At 35.7% G+C, this 22,485-nt stretch overlaps 1 protein-coding gene across 4 annotated transcripts in view; it reads right to left on the reverse strand.

Moving 5' to 3' along the window:
- Positions 1–22,485, reverse strand: part of LOC135125456 (beta-1,4-glucuronyltransferase 1-like) — an 80,895-nt gene that overhangs the window by 21,264 nt on the left and 37,146 nt on the right. Inside the window, exon 1 of one of the 4 annotated variants that reach the window (XM_064051096.1) lies at positions 21,407–21,515. The exons of the other annotated variants lie outside the window; for them this stretch is intronic. The gene's annotated coding sequence lies outside the window, so the exon portion shown is untranslated. Of the gene's footprint in view, positions 1–21,406; positions 21,516–22,485 lie in introns of those variants that run through there. 4 annotated transcript variants of the gene reach the window in all.

The raw sequence follows: 22,485 nt of genomic DNA on the forward strand, positions 1-22,485 counted from the left end.
ACTCATTAATAATCTTAATCCTCTGTTTTGAGGCGACGAACTCATTCAGATCAAACTAATTTCTACGTGACATTCTTCAGATGTATAAACATAAACACCTTCAAGTTGTTTTTCTTATCGAGGATAACCTAAGGACGTACAGTAATGAAGTCCTGTAAATAATTTTCAGTTAATTCTTCAGTCGCACCTCTGCTATTACACACGGTAGAGGTGATTAATTGTTTCGTTATTTTATTGATTATTATAAATCAAGATACAAGGCGATTTACTCGATTTTACCGAAAATCATCAATGATATACGTGTCCTTGCAAAAATGTAGATGACGTGATCAAAAAATTTTGTAATAGAAAATTCATTTGAAACAAACGCGCAGCACGTTTCTTTACCTTTCCTTGAACATTCCATGCATATCTCTATTTTAATTTATAATGGTTGTCATGAAAAATAAAATTCGCAAAATCAAATATCTTTTAATTTTTTGAAAACGTTGGATTTGATATACTGTACTGTTACGAAATAAACGAGAGCTTTCTCGTATGTAGGCCAATGAACGCTAAAGAAAAGCCTGGAAGTGGAAGTCGCGGTAGGCAACCCGGAAAAATCTCGAAGCGGCGTTCTCAGGTTTAAATAAAGGCCACCGTCGGGGAATGATTATTCTTCAGTCGAATTCAATCTTTTATACGGAATTATTTTGTACATAATCGATGTGTAATTCGACGTGTAAATTTGAACTACTGAGAAATAAATTGTTGAGTTTATATCGCGCCGATTTTAATCACCCGTCCAACGGAATAATTTTCGAGCAATTTTTTGATCATTCAGTTTTTCAATCTCTCAATTTTCAGTTTTTACATTTTTCGATTTTTCAATTCTTCGATTTCTCGATTTACCGAGATTTCGATGTTTCGATTGTTCAGTTTCCCGATTTATCAATTTTTTTTGTTAATTAAATTTTTCAGTTTTTAATTTTGCGATTTCTCGATCTTTCGACTTTTATGATTTTCGACTTTTATATGGAGTAAAAACAATATAGAAGGCACTAGTCACAGTGTAATAGAAAAAAAGAAGTTTTCACCTCCTTAAAAAAGACAGTTGGGAGCCCCGAGAAGATTTAAAATTCTTAAAAAATAACTCTTGAAGAAGTCTTGAAAAGACATTTGGAGCCCCCGAGAAGGTTTTACATTGAAAAAATAATAGATATTTGCCCCCCCCCCCCCCAGAAGGTTTCACATTCTAAAAGAAAAAATATTTGACGCCTCCGAGAAAGTTTTACATTCTTAAAAGAATACATTTAGGGCCCCCGAGAAGGTTTCACATTAAAAAAAGCCAATCGGGGTCCCCAGGAAAGTTTTACATTTAAAAAAGACAGTTGGGACCCCTGAGAAGGTTTTACATTTTTAAAAAGGACAGTTGGAACCCCCGAGAAGATTTCACATTAAAAAAAAGCCAATCGGAGTTCCCAGGAATGTTTTACATTTTTAAAAAAGACAGTTGAGACCCCCGAGAAGCTTTCACATAAAAAGAAGACATTTGGTCCCCTCCATCTAACTCGATCTCAATCTACCTTTAATTTTTACTTAATATACATTGTGTTCTTTGAACAACACGATACAAAAAGGCAAAATGGAGCCCCGCCCACCCACCCTATCTCAATTGCGACGATCTTAACTGCAAAATCCTTATTTTTCCTACGAAAAATTAAAAACATGTTTTTGAGAATCGTGTTGTTTAAAGAATACTATGTATATTAAGGAAAAAATAAAGCCAAAGATTGGGCCCCACCCATACTCGCCCCGATGTCAATTCTCAATTGTGATGAATTTTTCATTCGTTGTCAGATCGAGGGGTGGAGCCTAATTGCAAAATTCATATTTCCTAACAAAAATTTAGCATTTTAAACGTGTTTTAAGTTGCTACGAATTAAAAAAATCATCACTATTGAGATGGGGTGGGGTTTATATTTTGCCTTTTATTCTTAAGATACATCATATTTTTTGAACAACACGATACTTAAAAACATGTTTTTAATTTCTTGTAAAGAAATAAGAATTTTGCAGTTAAGCTCCGCCCTCTAGGTTCACGGCGAATAAAAAAAATCATCACAATTGAGATAGGGCGGGTGGGCGGGCCTACATTATGCCTTTTTGTTTTAATATGTGTAGACTTCTTTTCACAACATGAAACTTAAAAGATGGTTAAAATGGAAAATTTGTATAAGGAAATATCGATTTTGCAAATTGGCTCCGCCTTATAATTGCAAAATTCATATTTCCCTGCAAAAATGTACTATTTTAAACATGTTTTAAGTTTCTTGTTGTGAAAAGATGGCAATGTTTATTATGAAAAAAAAAGCCAAATGGAAACCCCACCCACCCACCCTGTCTCAAATCTGATGATTTTTTTTATTCGTCTTAAGCCGAGGAGTGGAGCTTAATTGTAATAATTATTTTTCTACGAGAATATACCATGTGACATATGTTCTTAAGTAATCGTATATAAACAGAAACCCACTTCCACTTTTAAGTTTCTTTGGCTTATTTTATTTACTGTGAGATGAAGATTGATTTTTATTTTGTCAAGTGTTCGAATTACGAAACTTCAAACAGGTCCCGCCCACCCACCCAGTTTTCTTCTCCATCACTCATTTTATTAGACGAAACGTGGATTTTATCTTTCCAAAGAGTGAAATTCAAAGAAAAGAGGTAAAACTAATCCCACCCACCTCCACATTTGAATTTCATTGGCTTATTTTATTTACTGTGAGATGTATGTATATTGAATTTTACTGCGATAAGTGTTCAAATCTACAATTATTGAAACAAACTTCTATTTTTCAGTTTCTCGATTTTTCAATTCATTTTTTTTCATTTTTTTATTTCTCGTTTTTCTTAATTTTTCGCAAAAAAATTTAACAATTTTTCAAAAAACCGAGATTTGTTGAGTTGTACTTCAGGGACGAGCAGTGCCGCCGGAACACTGGGAAATTTCTCGGTCTATTTCTTCTTTTTTTTTTTTGATACACATTTTTCACATATACAGGATGCTACAATTACGATTGCAATAAATATTCCTAAAAATATAACAGATGCAAAAAAAAACAATATATGTAAAAATTAAATCAGAGTATCTTTTACTTTCAGAGCGTAAACTTGTACGAAACAATAGGTCTTCCGTTTTCGTCTGTCTGTCTGTCTGTCCGGATTTTCTGCGAAACTACTGAACCAATAGCCAAATTTTATCTGTGTATTACGAATACCGTTTAAATGATAAAACGCTAATCAAAATTTGGCTAATTATGCCTATCAACAATTTGTTGATGTTATCTCCAAAATTTACAGTACATTATTTAAATTTTATAAAATAAGATACATGTGGTTTATGAATCCCTGTTAAGTTTTTATCGTACAGATCCAGATTTTTGGAGAACAAAATCAAAATTACAACATCTTGCAATTTAACTTTGAAACTGCAAACGTTTAAAGTTATCGTAAGTATTGTAAATCGTTGACAAATTTTTTTTCGTTTATGCCTTTCTAAAACAATAATGACATCATTTTACAATTTTGCAATCGGTTAAGCTATTTTTTACCTGTTTTTTCATCTATTTTAAGGTACTGTATCATTTTTTAAATCAAACAGGCCCGTTTTGACGTTAAAGTTTTTTATTGCTTTTTTACAAAATAAAAAGTCAATTTTTTCGTGAAGTTTTTTTAAACGAAATAAATCCATACGCCGCCCCGGTACGACGCCTATGGGTCTTCTAGTATGTAGTATGACTCAGAAAACCCTCGAAGCGGCGTTCGCTATAGTAAGGCCTGCAAGCGGAAGTCGCGATGGATTCGAGAAAGACCTCGATTGCGAAACATCGAGAAGGGAATATGGCTTTAAATTGAGGCCACCTTCGGGAACGAGATTATCATTGAGTCGAGTCGAGTCCAACGAGTGTTTGAATTTACCCACGCCGATTTTAATTAGCCCGTCAACGTAAAAGAATTTTTAATATTTCACCGCATTTGTAAGTTAATTTTTTTAAAAGTTGTGGATTTCTAAAGATTTTAACCATGATTCCAGCAGCTCCATATAGGAACCGTTGACTTTGAGATTTTTACAAAAAAAAAAAAAAGAAAATAAATAAATAAAAAACACTTCAACGTCAAAATTTGCCTGTTTTCTCAAAAAAAAAGATAAAATACCTTATAATAAATTTAGAAACAAAATGTGGAGTGAAACTAGTACTTGTCAAGATAAGATTGAGTGTGGCAAATGACCTACCCTCTAAAAAATAAAGGGAGGGTGGGCGGGTCTAGTAGGTACTTGCTAAGATACGAATGAGTTTGGCAAATGACGTACCTTCCAAGAAAATAAAGGGCGGGTGGGCGGGACTAGTATTTTGCAAAATAAGACTGATTTTGGCAGATGACCTAAAAAAATAAAGGGAGGGTGGGCGGGGCTAGTATTTGCTGAGATAAAACTGATATTGGCAAATGACATGTTCTTTAAGAAAATCAAGGGTGGGTGGGCGGGGCTAGCACTTGGCAAGATAAGACTGATTTTGGCAGATGACCTACTCTCTAAAAAATAAAGGGAGGATCGGCGGGGATAGTACTTGCTAAGATACGAATGAGTTTGGCAAATGACGTACCTTCCAAGAAAATAGAGGGCGATGGGCGGGGCTAGTACTTGGCAAGATAAGACTGATTTTGGCAGATGACCTAAAAAAATAAAGAGAGGGTGGGCGGGGCTAGTATTTGCTGAGATAAAACTGATATTGGCAAATGGCATGTTCTTTAAGAAAATCAAGGGTGGGTGGGCGGGGCTAGCAGTTGGCAAGATAAAACTGATTTTGGCAGATGACCTAAAAAAATAAAGAGAGGGTGGGCGGGGCTAGTATTTGCTGAGATAAAACTGATATTGGCAAATGGCATGTTCTTTAAGAAAATCAAAGGTGGGTGGGCGGGGCTACCAGTTGGCAAAATTAAACTGATTTTGGCAGATGACCTACTGTCTAAAAAATAAAGGGAGGGTGGGCGGGGCTAGTAGGTACTTGCTTACTTTTGCCCCCCTTTTTTTGGTATTACAGTATAATCTCAGTAATCCAGCACTATTAAAAACCGGAGGGTGCCGGATTATTGGAATGTTCGGATTACTGGATTATAGTGAAAAAGTCATAGGTAATGAATAAAATAAAGCAAAGAGGGAATAAATGTATGTAATGTATTAAAGGAGGTGTAGAAGGGCGAGGGAGGCGTGGGCGGAGGGTGCCGGATTATTGGACGTGCCGATCTATCGAAGTGCCGGATTAGTGAGATTATACTGTATATACCACGTGTTTCTTTTATTTGATACAACCCCCGAAATTTTCTTATTTAAAAAAATAAACAATTCTTTGACCAAATTTGAATCATTTTAAAAGATCACCTATGTGAATAAATAACATGAGTGTCAATTTTTCAAGCTACTAGATTGTCATCAATTAATATGAATTTTTCATGTATTTTATTTAATAACTTTTTAAGTATTGATTTTAGAAATATTGGTTGCCTGTGATTTTTAGAAAAAATCAGTCTTTCCGTTTATGAAAAAATATACCTAGGGTTCCATAAAAAAAAATAAAGTTGATGTCATTTCCGGTTCTACCGGAAGTGATAATGTAAATGTGAGGTTGCCATCACAAAGATCTTTTAAAATGATACATTTGCTCAAAGAACTACAGGTTTATCTTTAAGAATAAAAAAGTTACAGGGGTTGTATCAAATAAAAGAAACACCCTGTATATGTTTTAATTTTATAGGAGTGCATACTCCTGCATGTGTGATTCAGGAATCCGTGTCGAACTTTCATATTAGACATCTAGATTTTTGGGGAAAAAATCAAAATTGTTCAACATTTTACAATTTAAGTTTGAAGTTGTAAAATGCTCTGAAAACGTGCAAGCTTTTAAAGATTATCGTAAGATTGTAAATCGTTAATCAACATTTTTTCGTTTATGGCCTACTAAAAAGTATTGACGTCATTTTATAATTTTGCATTCCTTAAATTTTATACAATTACATACTCCATGCATGTGTAATTTAGAATCCCTGTTGAGTTATTACCCTAGACATCGAGATTTTTGGGAAAAAAATCAAAATTGTATTTCAAAAGTTAATTTAAAAATTGCAAAAGTGAATGTATTGAAAACGTTTTAAGGTTATGGGAAAGATGATAAATCGTCAATCAAAATTTGTTCATTGAAGACCTACCCAAAACATTATAACGTCAACTTAGAATTCTGCCGAACAAATCGTCTTTATGAATCCGTGTTGAGGTTTTACCCTTTGCATTTAGATTTTTGGAAAAAAAATTAACATTGTATAATAATATTTTACAATTTAACTTTGAAATTGCAAAAACCGAATGCTGTGAAATCATGCAAATATTTTAACATTATTTGAAACATGATAAATTATTGATTAAAATTTATCTGTCGTCTTACATTTTTGCCGAATTTCTTCAAATTTATTAGTGTTTTTGGGAAAACTAATTAATCAATCCGTCATTTCCTCTGCGTTGAGGACACAAAATCAACCAAATTTCATTTTCCTGAACGTGCTAATGGTCGAATTCGGTCGAAGTATAAACATAAACAGTCGAAGTTAAGCATATACTGAGAAATTGGGAATGTCTACATTTTTCCCATTTGTTATCTGGTTCGAGAGTCGCAAAATCTAAGTTTATAATCTTTGAGTTTTATATCATCTAGGACACTTTCCGCAGGCTCCGAATTTATATTTTTTTAAACAAATTTTCAAATCACCGAAGAGTGGTCATAATCGCAGAGAAAAAGCTTCCGTCGTACAGGAAATCATGTTTTAAAGTTTGTTCATCCTAGAACTTGTAATAAGTAAGTAGACAAACTGAAAATTCTGAATCTGTAACTGCTTTTAAACGTCAACAGAATGTGAGTCAAAAAACTCTAAAAGCAATTTAATAAACAAGACGATAATTATGTTGGAAGTGGAATACAAACAAACTGGGAACTAAATCTTACCATCGAGTACAACAAAACCAAATTATGACAAGGAAAAATACTAATTTGTAGCCAAAAACCACAGGTACATTAAAAGAAATAAGTGCCAATCCCTCACAGTAGTAAAGCTCGCGATCTTGTTCGATAATAAACTTCTTGAATCGGAAACACAGTCGCTTTATTTAATTCTGACAACTGGCAACATTCTGCGTTTCCACGTATCCAAAAATACGAAATCCTCTCCACCACCCAGCTCCCATTTTCTCTCATCTGCGTAAGTCTTTCCCACATGGTATTATAAGTTCTGGGTCAACGATTCCCGTCTAGACATCGAGACAGCGCTTTTGTTCATTTTACTTTGCCTCACAATCGCAAACCGCGTTGCACCGAGAAACCGAAATCGTTAAAATTCCGCCTAATCAAAATCCGAAATGGGCTTTTCGTCGAATCGGATTTACGGCGGAAGTCTCTGAAGAACGGCGGTTAGATCGATGATCGGCCATTAGCAGAAATTCAACAGGTGTCCATTTTTTGTCGATCGCAATCTCGGGCCGGGGAACGCTCGGGTCGAATAAACAAGTCGGAATGTCGTGGAGTCGCGAGACAAAGCTCCAAAATTACAGCAATTTCGGTTGCCATTTAGATAATGCTCGCTGGCTGCAAGGCCGAGCAAGTGTTAAATAGATTAGCGAATTATGTTTATCGGGTTTGTTCGCGAAATTGCGCTACCTTCAAGAACGTGTTAGTTTCGTCGAAAAGCCAAAGGTGACGTTAGTTTGGCGCTTTTTTGGGCTGGTGGAAAAATCGGCCGTTGAGTTGAGGCGCGTTCTCGCGGAAGCGGAAAATAAACTCTAATGTACGCCCATACGAATCTAATTAACCGCACCTCTCCCATCGGACGCCGCCATTCAGCGCCGACATCTTGATTAGAACAGTACTTAAGTCCTCAACGTCCGCACTTCACGCTTGAAAGGTTTAAGTGATTTTGGTCACTGAACTTCCTAAAGTATTCGCGAAAAAAGACGTTTTCAAGGACACTCTAGTGTAACGTGGTTCTAGCCATTGTCGCCGGATGCCCCGTCATTCTAACAGCATTTTTTCCCTGTTTTAATTGAGTGGATGTCACTTCGATTACCGCTTCGATCTCGACTCCCGTATGATGGATTGTCCGAGCTCGTTAATGCGATTGCTTAATTAAATTAACTACGTTTGTGCGTTTCCGTTTTTTCACTTCTCTTGCTACTCGAGTAAATTGAAATGGCTCGAATATTTGCATAAGGTAATGGACATGCGCTGGTTTTCCTCATTCCGGACATTCGGTGTTGGTTTTGGGCAGTTTCGGCGAATTCGACGCGTCTTTGTCTGCGATGACATTCCAATTTAAAACAGTAGTGACATTTCCACGACCCTCGTCACATGCAGCCCGACGCATACTTACACCACCGAAGAAAAACTACATAAAAGTCGCGGGGGCGGCAATTAACTCCTTTCACTCTTCAAAACCCCCGTTTTCGGGTTATTGGAACCACGCGATGGCCCCCAGCTATTATATAAGAATTCCGATCGAGCCAAACCGCAGTTACGATAAATTCGTAGCGGTTGATAAAATTGACTTTCTCTAGCATCTGCTTTGATGTGGCGATATTATAATTTGTGTTTTGGGTCACGGTTGCGTGTACAATTAGCGAGTTGGGTGTTAAACTAGTTCCCGGTCTTTTTTACGCGCTGGTATGGTAATGGATAATGTCAACTCTTAGCGCGACAGTTAGAGGCAAATAATGTGGACCGGTTGTGAGGATTGATTAGCGAATGGAGCTGTGAGTTTGATAATGAATGATAATGAATCATGGGTTTCACGGATTGATTTCCCTAAAAAATCGGCGCACAAAAACCCCTAGAATCGGGTCAAAAAAAGTCATATCTCCTTATCTACAACTATATTATCCAATTTCCACTCAAGCTACTTCTTCACTCTGTCGTCCAACAACAAAAGCAAGAAACCGCACCGTTAATAACCCGCCACTTGATCGTCCTTCCTGATTGCTGGCAGCGGTTCTTGTAATTCCGGTAATTCAAAAATGTAATAAGATTAAATAAAAGTCTCGAACGGTGTCGTTAATCAGCGAACGTGGGGAGCACCAATAGGCGTGTTATGAATGGAGCGACGAAAACACTGAGGTTAATTTAGGCAGCTGGGGAATAAGGAAATCTGGTTAATGACTTCTGGCGTCTCATTGAAATGTGGGATCAATAGAAAATCGCACACTCAACTGACAGAAATGCAAAACAAACAACAATGGCGGAGGAAATGGGGCTGGGATGCTTAATAAAATAGAGCAGAGGATGTTAGTGTTGGGATTAATTTTAATTTTCGCGCCATGAAAACATAAACACCACTAAATCTTAGAATGAACTCGCCGATAGACAGACGAACGGACACATGAACTTATGTTCGCTGAGCAGAAAGGATAATGGACCTTCGCCAGTGGCGTAACAATCAAACTGCGGGCCTGTGTTCTACAACACTGTGGGACCCCTAATGAACAGCGAAATAAAGATATTTAAAAATACGAGTATAATGAGTAAAGTATGAGTAGATTGCAATTAGGGATTAAGTTTTATTAAAATCATTCTACCTGAAACACTGAACTAAAAAATAAAATACAATAATTACCTGAATATATATAATTAAAATATACACAATTATACATATTAGAAACTAGCCGATGCGACAAACGTTGTTTTGGCATTTCTGGTGAATATTTTGGTAGTAAAATAAAAAATTAAAATAAAATAAATCCATATAAATATAATTAAACTAGCTTTTCGTCCGCGGCTTCGCTCGCGTAGACGATTCGTTGTGTTGAGGAGCATTATTATCAACCTTCAAGTAAAAAATGTGTTTGAAGGACATTAATACAATTTCCAGTAAAAATAGACATAAAAAATGTTTGCTCACAAAAACTTTGTCACCCCCTTTCATCTTCTAAGGGGGAAATCTCGAAACAATCTGAAATACGTGTTTCATTATTTGTGTTGAAGAGTATTAATACCTAGTCCCCCGTAAAAATTTAAATTTACAGTAGAAATATTTTGCCCATACAAACTTCGCCACCACTTTTCACCCCCTTAGAGGTTGAATCTCGGAAAATAATTAAATACGTGCTTCATTATTTGTATTGAAGACCATTCATACCAAGTTTCACGTAGAAATTTAAATTTACAAATATTTTTCCCATACAATCTTAGCCAGCACTTTTCACCCCCTTGAGGGTTGAATTTCGCAAAATGCTTAAATACGTGTTTCATTTTTTGTGTTGGAGACAATTAATGCCAAGTTTCACGTACAAATTTAAATTTACAATAGAAATATTCCCACACAAATCTAGCCATCATATTTCACCCCCTTAGGGGTTGAATCTGGAAAAATGTTTAAATACGTGTTTTATTATTAGTGCTGAAGAGCATTCATACCAAGCTTTAAGTAAACATCACCATAAAAATATTTTTCTCATACAAACTTAGCCACACCCTTTTTTACCCCCTTTGGGGGTGAATCTCAGAAAATTTTTAAATATGTGTTTCATTATTTGTGTTGAAGAGCATTAATTTAATATCAAGTTTCACGCAAAAATTTAAATTTACAGTAGAAATACTTTTCCTATACAAACTTAACCAGTAGTTTTCACCCCCTTTGGGGTTGAATTTCGGAAAATGCTTAATTACGTGTTCCACTATGCATTAATACTAAATTCCATTTCAAAAATTTACAATAGAAATAATTTTCCGATATAAAGTTAGCGACCAGTTTTCACCCCCTTAGGGGTTGAATCTCGGAAAATGTTCAAATACGTGTTTCATTACTTGTGTTGAAGAGCATTATTACCAAGTTTCACGTAAAAATGTAAATATACGTACAATAGAAATATTTTCCCATACAAACTTAGCCTCCACATTTCACCCCCTTTGGGGTCGAATTTTAGAAAATGCTTAAACACCGGTTTCATTATTTGTGTTGAAGAACATTAATACCAAGCTTCACGTAAAAATTTCAATTTATAGGAGAAATATTGTTCCTATACAAACTTAGCCGCCCAAACTTAGACACCACTTTTCACCCCCTTAGGGGTCGAATCTCCGAAAATGCTTAAATACGTATTTCCTTATTTGTATTGAAGAGAATTAAAATGTACCAGGTTTCACGTAACGATCTAAATTTACAGTAGATATATTGGTCCTATAAAAATATTATCACCCCTTTTTAATCCCCTTAGGGAATGAATTTCGAGAAATCCCTTCTTAAACGATGCCTCCAGTATAAAGTGAACATTCTCTCCAAATTTCAACTTTCTATCATTAGCGGTTTGGGCTAGGCGTTGATATGTCAGTCGGGACATTGCCTATTATATATAAAGATTAAATTATAAAAATTTATCGTACGACAATGATTATATTCAATAGCCATCTTGCAACCCTATTGCGCATCTGTGGATGAAAGCAAAGATACTCATATCGTTATTAAAAAATGGGGGTTGGTGGTAGAAGGGTCAAAATTTAGAGTTATATGTATTTTTAATGCCAAATCTTAAAAAAATTAAAATAAAAAATTTTGTCTAAAAAATAAAAAAAAACTTGGTGGGCCACCCTTATCACTTAGGGGTATAAAAAATAGTTCAATAGACCTACCGAATATACACAAAAAAATTCATAAAAACCTGTCAAGGCGTTTCGAAGGAGTTTGGTTACAAACAATGTGACACCAGAATTTTATATTAAATTATTTTAGAACAAATTTCATTACCATATAAAAGGTTATACTGAGTCGACCTTAAAAGATAGACATATGCTGTTGCGGACTTTTTTTTAGAACTTTTAGCAGGGAACAATTCCATCATACAGGATTTTTATGTAACTTTAACCGTTTAAGCAGCGTAAGCAACTGAAGCTGTCAAAGGACGAATAATTTTCCTGTTTTTCCGATATTTTTCATTGCTGCTCCGCTTCTATTAATGTTATATAGCCTATAACCTTCCTGGACAAATGGACTATCCAACACAAAAATATTTTTTTAATTCGAACCAGTAGTTTCTGAGATTAGCGCGTTCAACCAAACAAACTGTTCAACTTTATAATATAAGTAAGTATAGAAGTATAGATAAAAATTCCCATTTTTTTTAATCTCAAAACTGTTTTCTTCTTGCTTTCCAATGGGCACAAGTTGATACAAAATTTGACACATCTAAGCTTCTACCAATTTGATTTCCAATTGAGAGATTCAGTGAAGATAATCTGCATAGGCCCATTGTGTTTCTTAAAAAATTTTTAGTCATTTTTAATTTCCAAAAAGATCTTTCCGGTGAAGCCACCGAAAGAGGTATTGTAAGAAAAGTGAAACATGCTGTGATAATTTCAGTGAAACTAGTGTAGGTAGGTCATTCTGTAATAATTTCCCAGTCCAGTTTTTTTTCTACTTAAAAAATTAGTTGTGACATACATCAGATATATTTTATTATTCCAAAAGAGCACCACAAGTACAAAATTAAAATAGTTTTGAAAATACGAAAGTGTTCATAAAACACAACTGAAACTGAATTTTTTTTCACGTCTTATTACAGCATGAAGTTTCACTGTAGATCTGAGGACAAAATGTAAGTATTTTGTTGTCTTGCATCATAAATTAGTCATACTTTTGTCGGATAAAGATTGCTAATTTACTACATGGGGTGTTAGATTTGCCACAATGGGATTGCGACACTGCGGCAGGTTTATTAGAAACAGTTTTGATGCATTTTCGACCGCCGGTGCCGGTCGCTAAAACCCGAGTTTATTGAGTCTATGAAATTGAGATCCAGCCCTTTGCAGCAAAAAATTCGTAAATAGCAATGAACCATCGATCCTGGGATTACCGCACATTTTCGAATTTTTTATTTCAGGATGTAATTCGGGCAATAATATAAAAAATCTCATAAAAAAAAAATGTTCGTGTGACCGGACCGGGCCCCTTGAAGCAGCGGGCCCGTGTTCCGGCGAACACATGGAACACCGGTAGTTACGCCACTGACCTTCGCCCTTAAGCACACAGCCGCTGCTCATTAGAAAATAAATTCGAGCTGAAAATAAAAGCCTCCGACGTAATATTAGCAAGAAATTGAATCCTCCCCCAAGTACACAAAGCCTTCGATCATATAATCCCCGCTCTTCGCCATGGAAACCCGACGAGATTTTTCACTAATTGCCAATTTAGTTATTTTCCCTCCGGATCCAATAAATATTTCCGTCGGCACTATAATCCCAAATTGGAATAGTTCCGTCGCTAATTACGTCACGGAGTGTGTGGGCGTCTATCGGAACCCCTTATCGGACATCCCGTCATGTAATCTGCGCTTTAACTCGTTTTACTCCAAAAAAACCATTTCGCGGTGCATCGCGAGCCACTTTCGAGAAAACCCCGCAAGGACGAATGTCAACACTGGTCGTTAAAAGTGAGCCACAAAGGAAAGCTAATTGCGATTAATATGTACGGCACGGCCGGCTGGAGTTGTGGGTGTTACTGTATATAATTTGAAGCTATTCGCTATGCGAAACATCATCTGGTAGCGAGAAAACGAATTTTCGGAAAACTGGATGTGGATTCATAATTCCGTAGAATAAACAAGTGTGGGTGGGTGTACGGGGGAAGATGCGGAGTCGACATAAATAATGCGCTGTTAGGATGGTCGAACTGAAAAGCTGGAACTGCGGGGATTTCAGGATGGATATTTGATATCAGGGAAGTGGAAAGAAAGGGCGGCTGAGTCATGACTGAGATTGGGATTGTTCGATGTCTTCCAGGTTCACTCAAATATCTCAATTATTTTAAAATACAGTATAACCTCGATAATCCGAATTAATTGGGGAAAAGGTGTTCAGATAAGCGATAATCAATATGTATATTCCAAAAAATATGACTCCGTGACAATAAACACGCTATATTTTTGGAATTAACACGTTAAGATCTATAACCCTGAATTTTTTGAGAATTTTTAGACGACTTTTTCAAAACTGAGATTTTTCACTATGCAAATTTCGACCCACTTTCGACAATTTTCGAAATTTAACTAAATACATACATTGATTAGATATTGCGTGATTTTTGCATGTCCGGCAAGTTCAGTTCGGATTGCAGGGTTTTTGTTCGACTTCAACTACCCTCTGTTCGGATAATAGAGGTTATACTGTATAAAAAAATTGAAATTTGGCATGTTCGATATATATAACGGACAAAAAAGGACAATCAAAAAAGACGACAAAAAAGACAAAGAAAATTTGTTAAAAAATTCTCCAAAAAGTGGCAAAAAGACGACAAAAAAAGTCCACACAAAGTGTAAGAAACGCGCTTTAAAAACGGTGGAAAAAAGGCACACATACAAAAGGTGAAAAAATACAATAAAAACAGGAGAAATAAAAGTGAACAGAAAAAGCATCATAAAACGACTAAAAAAGTGTCAAAAAATGAGAAAAAGATAACTAAAATATCAAAAACCCTCTTTCAAAATAGTGACAAAAAGGGTAAAAATCGATTAACCAAAAAAATCGAAAAATCAAAAATTTTGAAACGCCAAAAATTAAAAAACTGAAAAATCACAAAATTGAAGGCTCGAAAATAGAAGAATCGAAAAAGCTGAAAAATCGTAAAACTAAAATATCGGAAAATATGTAGAAAAATCGAAACAAAAAAAATCTAGAAATCCAAAATCTGAAAAATCGAGAAATTGAAATTTCGAAAATTGGAGTGAACAAAAATGAAAATTGAAACATTGGGAACCCAAAGTTGAAAAATCGAGAAATCGAAGTATCAAAAACTAAAAAAAACATAATTTTAAAAATAAAAAATTAAAACTTCGAAAAATTGAGAAATGGAAATCGCAGAAAACTTGAAAAATCGAGAAATCGTAAAATCAAAAAGTCGCCACGTTTTAAAACTCGAAAAATCGAGATGTTAAGAAATTGAAAAATCGAAAAATTGAAATATTTAAAAAAGGAGGAAAAAGCGACAAAAAAGACAAGGAAAAAAAACGACGAAAAAGACAAAGAAAATGTGTTCAGACAAAAGTGTAAAAAACGTGTTTTTCTACTTTGCGTTAACAATGGACTCATTATTAAACCGAAACCAGTTTAATAATGGGATCAATTGTTAAACTGTATTTCAGGTGGCGTGCAAGAAGTGGGGCCCCCTTCTTCCATTTTTTGAGGCAAACTTAGGTTAGATTGTTAGTGTTCGGTGGTTAGTTGTCAAACTTTGACATTGTGAAGTTAGCCACAACGCTACAACTAACCTTTCGAATTAAAAGGCCCTAACTTATAACCTTGAAATTTTATTAATTTTTTGTTTCCGATCAGATGCAAAGTAGAAAAAATAGTATATTATACTCGTTTAATAAGACGCATTGTGACACTTATTCCTTTGGAATAAGTGCCACAATGTTCCTCGCTGCGCTCGTCGTGCCCCAAACCCATGCGTGCCACAATAAGACGTCTTATTAAACTAGTATAATAATATACTATTTCAAAACGGTGGAAAAAAAGGGAGGAAAAAAAGGCGAAAAAACACGATAAAAATAGGAGAAAGAAAAATGAAAAGAAAAAAGGATAAAAAAGTACTAATTACATAAAAATGGCGGCAAAAAGCCCAAAAACGACTAAAAAAGAGTCAAAAATGAGAAAAAGATATTTAAAAAGTCTCAAAAAACGCGCTTTGAAAAAGTGCAAAAAAGGATAGCAAGAAAAAGGCAACAAAAAAGGCGATAGATTGGGAAAAATGGAATAAAAACGACGCTAAAAATAAAAGGAAAAAAGAGTAAAAAAGCGACAAAAAACGTGCTTTGTATAACTTTTCACTACATTAATAGTACCCTTTTTTGTCTTTTCAACGATATATTACATGATGCAATATTATTTAGGTACTTGAATGTTTTAAAACGTACTTAAAATAAAAAAAAAAAATTGGTCGAAAGCTGTTTCGACAGAACTTCCCTCCCACCGAAAGTACGATGTAGCATATCCAGCATTTTCGAGTTGAGTTTTTACTTTACACAATTTTGTAACAACTTTATCAATATTTTTGCAAAAACACGTATATGAACTTGGATTGGTGCAGTGTAGTACTTGCTAAGATAAGACTGATTGTGGGAAATTAAATATCCGCTAAGAAAATAGAGGGCGGGCAAGCATAGTCAGTATTAGTTAAGATAAAATTGATCTTGATAAATGACTGAACAATATTAAGAATAATCACTGGAATGAAGAGGGGGTGGGTGGGCGGGGCTATTGTTTCATTATAAAAGATTCTGTATGAAAAAGTTAAACTTAGCCCCGCCCACCCACCCGTTCTCTCATTGTTTTTTTCAGAAATAAGAAATAAATGTTATAGCAAATAAGTAGTCCAACAAAAAAATTACGTTTTTTCAAAAGCCTACGTTCTATTAGTTCCCATTTTCACTTTACAATGATCATATAATTCACCCCGCCCACCCACCCTGCTTCCATTTCAATGGTTCATTTTGTCTAGTCCGAATGAAAGGTGGGCGGGGCTAGCCTCTGCTAAGACAAGATTTATTTTGGTAAATTAAATAAAAAAATAAAGGGTGGGTGGCAGGGGGTAGTACTTGCCAAGATAAGACTGATTGCGGTAAACGACATACCTTCTAAGAAAACAGAGGGCGGGTGGGCGGGGCTAATAAGATAAAATTGATTTTGGTAAATCACATATCCCCTAAGAAAAAAGGGTGGGTGGGCGGGGTAAAACTTGCTAAACTAGAACTGAACAATATTAAGAGTAATCACAGGAACGAAGAAGGGGTGGGTGGGCGGGGCTACTGCTTGCTCATAAAACTAGAAAAATTGGGCGAAAGTTGGTTCGACAGAACTTCCCGCGCTCCTAAGTACAATGTAGCATTCTCGAGTGTTTACACATCGAAAAGTTTATACATCGAAAATAGAAATTAATTTGATTTGAATTAAATCACAATTGAACAAAATGATCTGAATATTATAATTCTTATTTTATTATTATTATTATTATAAAGACGAGATGTTCACATTTTCGAGGAAATGGGGTGTCTCGTTTTTAATTTGACCTATAAAAAATTGGTGATGAAGTCATCAACATGGATAATACTAGTCACAGCACAAAAAAAAGTAGTCGCAGCGTATTACCAACTAATATTTACTAAGATAAAACTAATTTTGCTCCTATTAATTTTGTAAAAACTTGTGAAAATTAAAAGTGTTAAATTGCAAAAATTTCCGTAGTAACAAGTTTAATTCTTAAATCTACCCGAAATGTGCAAAATATGATGAGTTTTTACTTGTGATTTATCATTGCATTAATATTTTTTAGATTTGCTTATATAGGTGGCTAAAAAAAAATGAATGCGTCAGTTTATTGTACTGTCATTGAATCAGCTCACTCCATTTTCGCAGAAAATTTTGGCAATACAATAGTTATTTTTAGTATTACACTGCACCAATCCAAGTTGATGTACGTGTCCTTGCAAAAATATTGATGACGTCATTACAAAATTCTATGAAGTAAAAACTCAACTCAAAAATGCTGGATATATTTCACTGTACTTCAGGTGCGAGAGAAGTTCTGACGAAACAGCTTTCAACGAATTTTTTCTTACAAAAATCTGGACGTTTCGTGTAAAAACTTAACACGGAATCATAAACTACATGTGTAGGACTATGTTATTTTGACAGATTATCTCTCTAATAGAAGTCCGGACAGACGTGCAGACATACAGACAGACGGAAACGGGAGAGCTTTTTCTTTGTACTCTAGGGATCATGAAAGGAAGCGAAAACGTAAAAGTAAAATTAAAATATTTTTTTTTATTTTTTATTAAACGTCACGTTGACAAAAGTAATTTGCAATGTTATCAAACGAAATTAAAGCTTTTTTGTTAGAATCTTACTCCAGAAATGGGACAAAATCGGAAAACGATGAATGGCAATATTCGTATACGACTTGTTTTCAAGAATTTGTAGAAAATTTTGTGTTTTAAAAGTAGGTGTCATAATTCTAATTTTAAACTGTCAATTTGACATTTAATAAAAAATTTAAATTACGACAAACGACTTGTGTATGGCCAATTTTGACTAATTTCTTTTTCGATCTCTCTGTATTTTGTACGTCCTAAAAAGAAAATTGGTTTTTCCGATTTATATACAAAACGCGTTTTGCATAATTTTGGTATGTTTATGTTGATAGTAACGTTAACAGCAACAGAAAAGTAAAACAGAAAAATTGCAAATTGTCGTTGCTCAATAATTAATAACTAAACAAAATATAATAAAACGCGAGCAAATTGAACAAACAAAACCGAAAGTAGAAATTCGAAAAACAAAATAGCGGAAGTAGAGAAACATTGTAGAAGGACGCAATATGTAGGTCAAGGTGACGCAAAAGAAAACATGGAAACAAACAACCATACGATAGAAAAAGCAAAGATGACGAAAGCTCTAACGAAAAAACGTTTTCAGCCGCTCATCCTCTGGTTCGTACGAACGCATCGCCGCCGCCCATATCTAGGCCAACGTATCCATAAAATTGTCCCCAGCATCCGCTCCGTCGTGCCCACGTTTTCAGCACAATCGCTTATCCTTCCACGGCTATCAAACTACCATGAAAATACCTACACATTTCAGGTCGAGATATCCAGCAGCATAACTCGATCGCGATAAAGCCATCGATCGCTGTCGAAACGGATATTAAATTTTCACTTTGACGTCTCACGAATGTTTCGACGTCTTCGTTACGGCGGAAGGAAGGATCATCGGCGTAAACACTTTTCCGATGGAGTGTCCGGACCTCCCCTTTTTACGGCCGCACCCGCCGCGGTCGCGCGGCTGAAAAAGAGCTTTCATTACGTCCGTAATGGGCCTCCATTAGAGGGATGAAAAATGCGCGACTCGATTGGCGAAAAACAAACAGTAATAAACGGGCTTGCACAAGACGCAGTTGAGGCAATCGCGATTGTTCTTTAATCTGCCTCATTATAACTGTAAAATTTAATACAAGAACTAAGTAAAAAGTGGAAATGGAATAATGAGGCGGATTATTCACGCCGTGGCGGTGTGCACAGTGGGAAGACAAAAACGACGATTTTTCGATGCCGGTTTAAAGGTTAGGGGCCGCCTTCTGCCGTATTGATTTTGGCGCAAGGACGCCACTGGCCTTTGCGGAAAATAAATAATAATGGAATGACAAATGCCGGGCGTGTTTTTCCGCGCCGGTTGTACACTACTGCTCTATTTATTATTCGAGAATGTAAACACGGCTTTTACGAGGCGACTTCCACACAAATTTTTGGTACGCAGATATATTTGAGCCTTAAATCAACATGGACGGAAAGGTTCCGTCGAAAGTGCTTATTTACAAAGCTGTGCCTCCTCAAGGATGCGTTCTTGGACACCTACGTTTTCAATATTCGTGACTGATGAACAGTATTAAATATAAAAAAAAAATACAAATACCAATTAAACGTGACACGTTGAAGTACACAAACAGCACACTATTTACATAGGTTCACTAATGCGAAGTATTAGTTATTTACAAAAATACCGGTTAAAGTTTGTAACTTCTAGTAATACACACTTGGTAGAGATGAGGAGATTCGCTGGCAATTATAAGACAACTAACTTTACTTGAAACACTTTTTATGATTTTGTAAAATTATTGTTTTTCACGTTAAAAGGTGAAACGAAAAATGGAGAAATGTTTAAAGAAAATTAGCACGAAAATAAAATTTAAGTGTTAACATAACGGTGTACAAGTCTCAACTTTGTTAATTACAACGTAAAAAACAAATTAACAATTGAAGAATTTATCATCAACCTTGGTATGTACGATTCTGTGAAAATTATGTTTGTGTGTGTCTTTGTGCAGAAGAGGGAACTCGCCGCAAATTATCACGATTAAACAATTGTTTTAAATTTTGCTTTTGCAATTTGTGATAGGGAGAAGTTTAAACTTTGCACTTTAACATTTTTTTGTATTTCAAGAGCTTTATCTAAAAATTTCGAGCACCTTTCCGAGTAATACTTAACACATCCAAACTTATCAACACTCCATAAAACGACCAAAACGAATCCACTAACCGTAATTAAAAATTCCTCATAATCCATAAATCAGAACTTGTTGCATGAATCTAGACTAGCAAAAATCTCCTTGCACGCTCCGTAACTCCGCGTGCAATAAACATAAATAAAAAGATAACAGCTGGGAAGTGAGCTTCGGATTACTCGCCTGCAGCTTCAGCGTTTTTTTCGAAATTTTACGCCACGACGGAACCATTCAAAGCACTAACCTTTGTGCACGTCTGCCACCCGGAATAAAATTAAAGCAGTTTTAATGGCTCGAATATGAACGTTGACACCGCAATGTGTCTTCCCGAGCCCACACACAAAAGCGGGGTCTTTAATCAGGGGCGCCGCCAATGCGCGGACTTTATGGCGCCCGGATGTGCTTGCAACCGGATTCACACTCCTGCAGTGCCTCGTCAAAAAAATTTCTTTAGATAAAGCACAAATTTTGATATTAGTGTTATGCGCTATATAAAAATAGAGGTGGGGCATAAAACTCCTTGTTGCGAGGGAGATTTTTTTAATGAAAATATTACACAAGATAGCAGTAATGATTTCTGAAATTTCGATACGATTTGATAAGTTGGATTGATTACTTCGGTCGAGTGATTTTGGAAATTATCAGCCTAATAAAGTCGTTATCAGGCGAACAGAGACAAATGGAGGACCGACAGTTTCCTATTCTACACGCTGTGAAATATCGAGAAAAAAAAACGACTGCAGCTGCACGTTCAGGTTTTTACAAATATTGACAGCTTCTAGAATAATGTTTTTTTAATAATTAAGTTTCACAAGGACATTGGTGTGTTGTTTTCACAACTTGAACACGCTCGCTGTGCTCGCAATAATCGGATATAAAATCAGGACAAAAAACAATTTTCAGATTATTAAATTATCTAAATAAGACACGCGTCACTATGTATATATTTACCGAAAGATCTTCCAACAATTACGAATCTAAATAGATCCATCTTGCAAATTCGTTTTTTTTGTTTAAGACGATTTTATCAGATTTCGCTACAAGACATACCGGAAGGCAAAACACAGTACAAGCACATCGTTTCTAACGCAAAAACGCCATTCGTAAACCACGAACCATGGAATCAAAATCCAATTTACTGAAATCCACAACTTTTTATTTCCCCGAAGAACCGATTTTTTTTAACTTTTCCACAAACCTGATAAAATCGAATCAATAAATAACAGAACAACCAAAAACAAACACTCCCGGATTGTAGTCGTAACAATTTTCCTTAAAAAGAGCTACATACCGAAAAATATCACTGCAGCGAGTACTTGCTTTCGGCACGACGCGACACCGACTGCGCCTCTTCGCCACCAACGACTACTGCGAACTTGACATTATCCGAAGCCAAAAGCACGAGCGGACGTGCTGCCACCTGGAGGCTGCCTCTCGTTACAGAAGACAGTGCATTGGCGAGTCCACGCCGGATTATTCACCCTCACGGAAGCGAAAAATCGTTTGTCGAATTAGGAAAGGGTTGTTTTCGAAATTAATTGCTTTTTGCGGCGGCCGTAATTATACGCCAGATTCGTCGAAATAATTCGGTTTAGGGAGAAAAAACCGTATTAGTGGGGTCACGGGCCCGAAAACTTCCCCCATTCCGTAAAATTTTTAACAACTCGTCTTTAAAATGTGTCTTCCATAAAAGCGCGAATAAACGAAATTTATTGATGTAAACGATATTTCAGCAAGTTGTAAAAGTCGTCGTGTGTCACCAAGCGGTCAATAACTCGCCTTTTTGGGGGTATTCGGTTTCGTTGCTTTGGCTAAATTGTTTTTGTTAAAAGGGCACACGCGCGCGCACAGTGTATCGGATTCTTGTTAAGCGATTTTCTCCATATTTCTTTGCCGGGGGGTTCGCGTTTCGTCGGATTATCCACGCCGTGACATGGCAGTAAGTTCGATTTAAATTTTAATAACGTTCTCAGAAGGTAAACGATGTTTATGCAACCGGCGTACGTTGACTTGTTGGTTTTGTTTAAACTGGCGTTTTCTCACAAGGTTTGCTGGAATCAACGCAAATCCGGTGTGCAAATACTAATAAAGTAGTAAAAGGAAGAATGCATTTTTTTGGGGGATTGACGTCAGGAGAGATGAATATTCTTTTCTAGGACGAAATTTTAATTTGCGACACGGATAACACTATCGATCATTTTAATAATGGTAATAGTAAAATCAACAGCCCTTAAAACAAGCTAGTTTGCAGTACGACATGTGGTAGCGATGATACATAGTTTTACGTACTTTTCCTGTATTTTTAAAAAATATATCTTATCTTATCTTATCTTACGACCATTTTTTCTTTAATAGACGCCATTTGTAAAA

This window comes from Zophobas morio, unplaced genomic scaffold (genome assembly GCF_036711695.1).
Source record: "Zophobas morio isolate AGI-343-1 ecotype UQ-CSIRO unplaced genomic scaffold, CSIRO_AGI_Zmor_V1 ptg000008l, whole genome shotgun sequence".
Taxonomy (NCBI): domain Eukaryota; kingdom Metazoa; phylum Arthropoda; class Insecta; order Coleoptera; family Tenebrionidae; genus Zophobas; species Zophobas morio.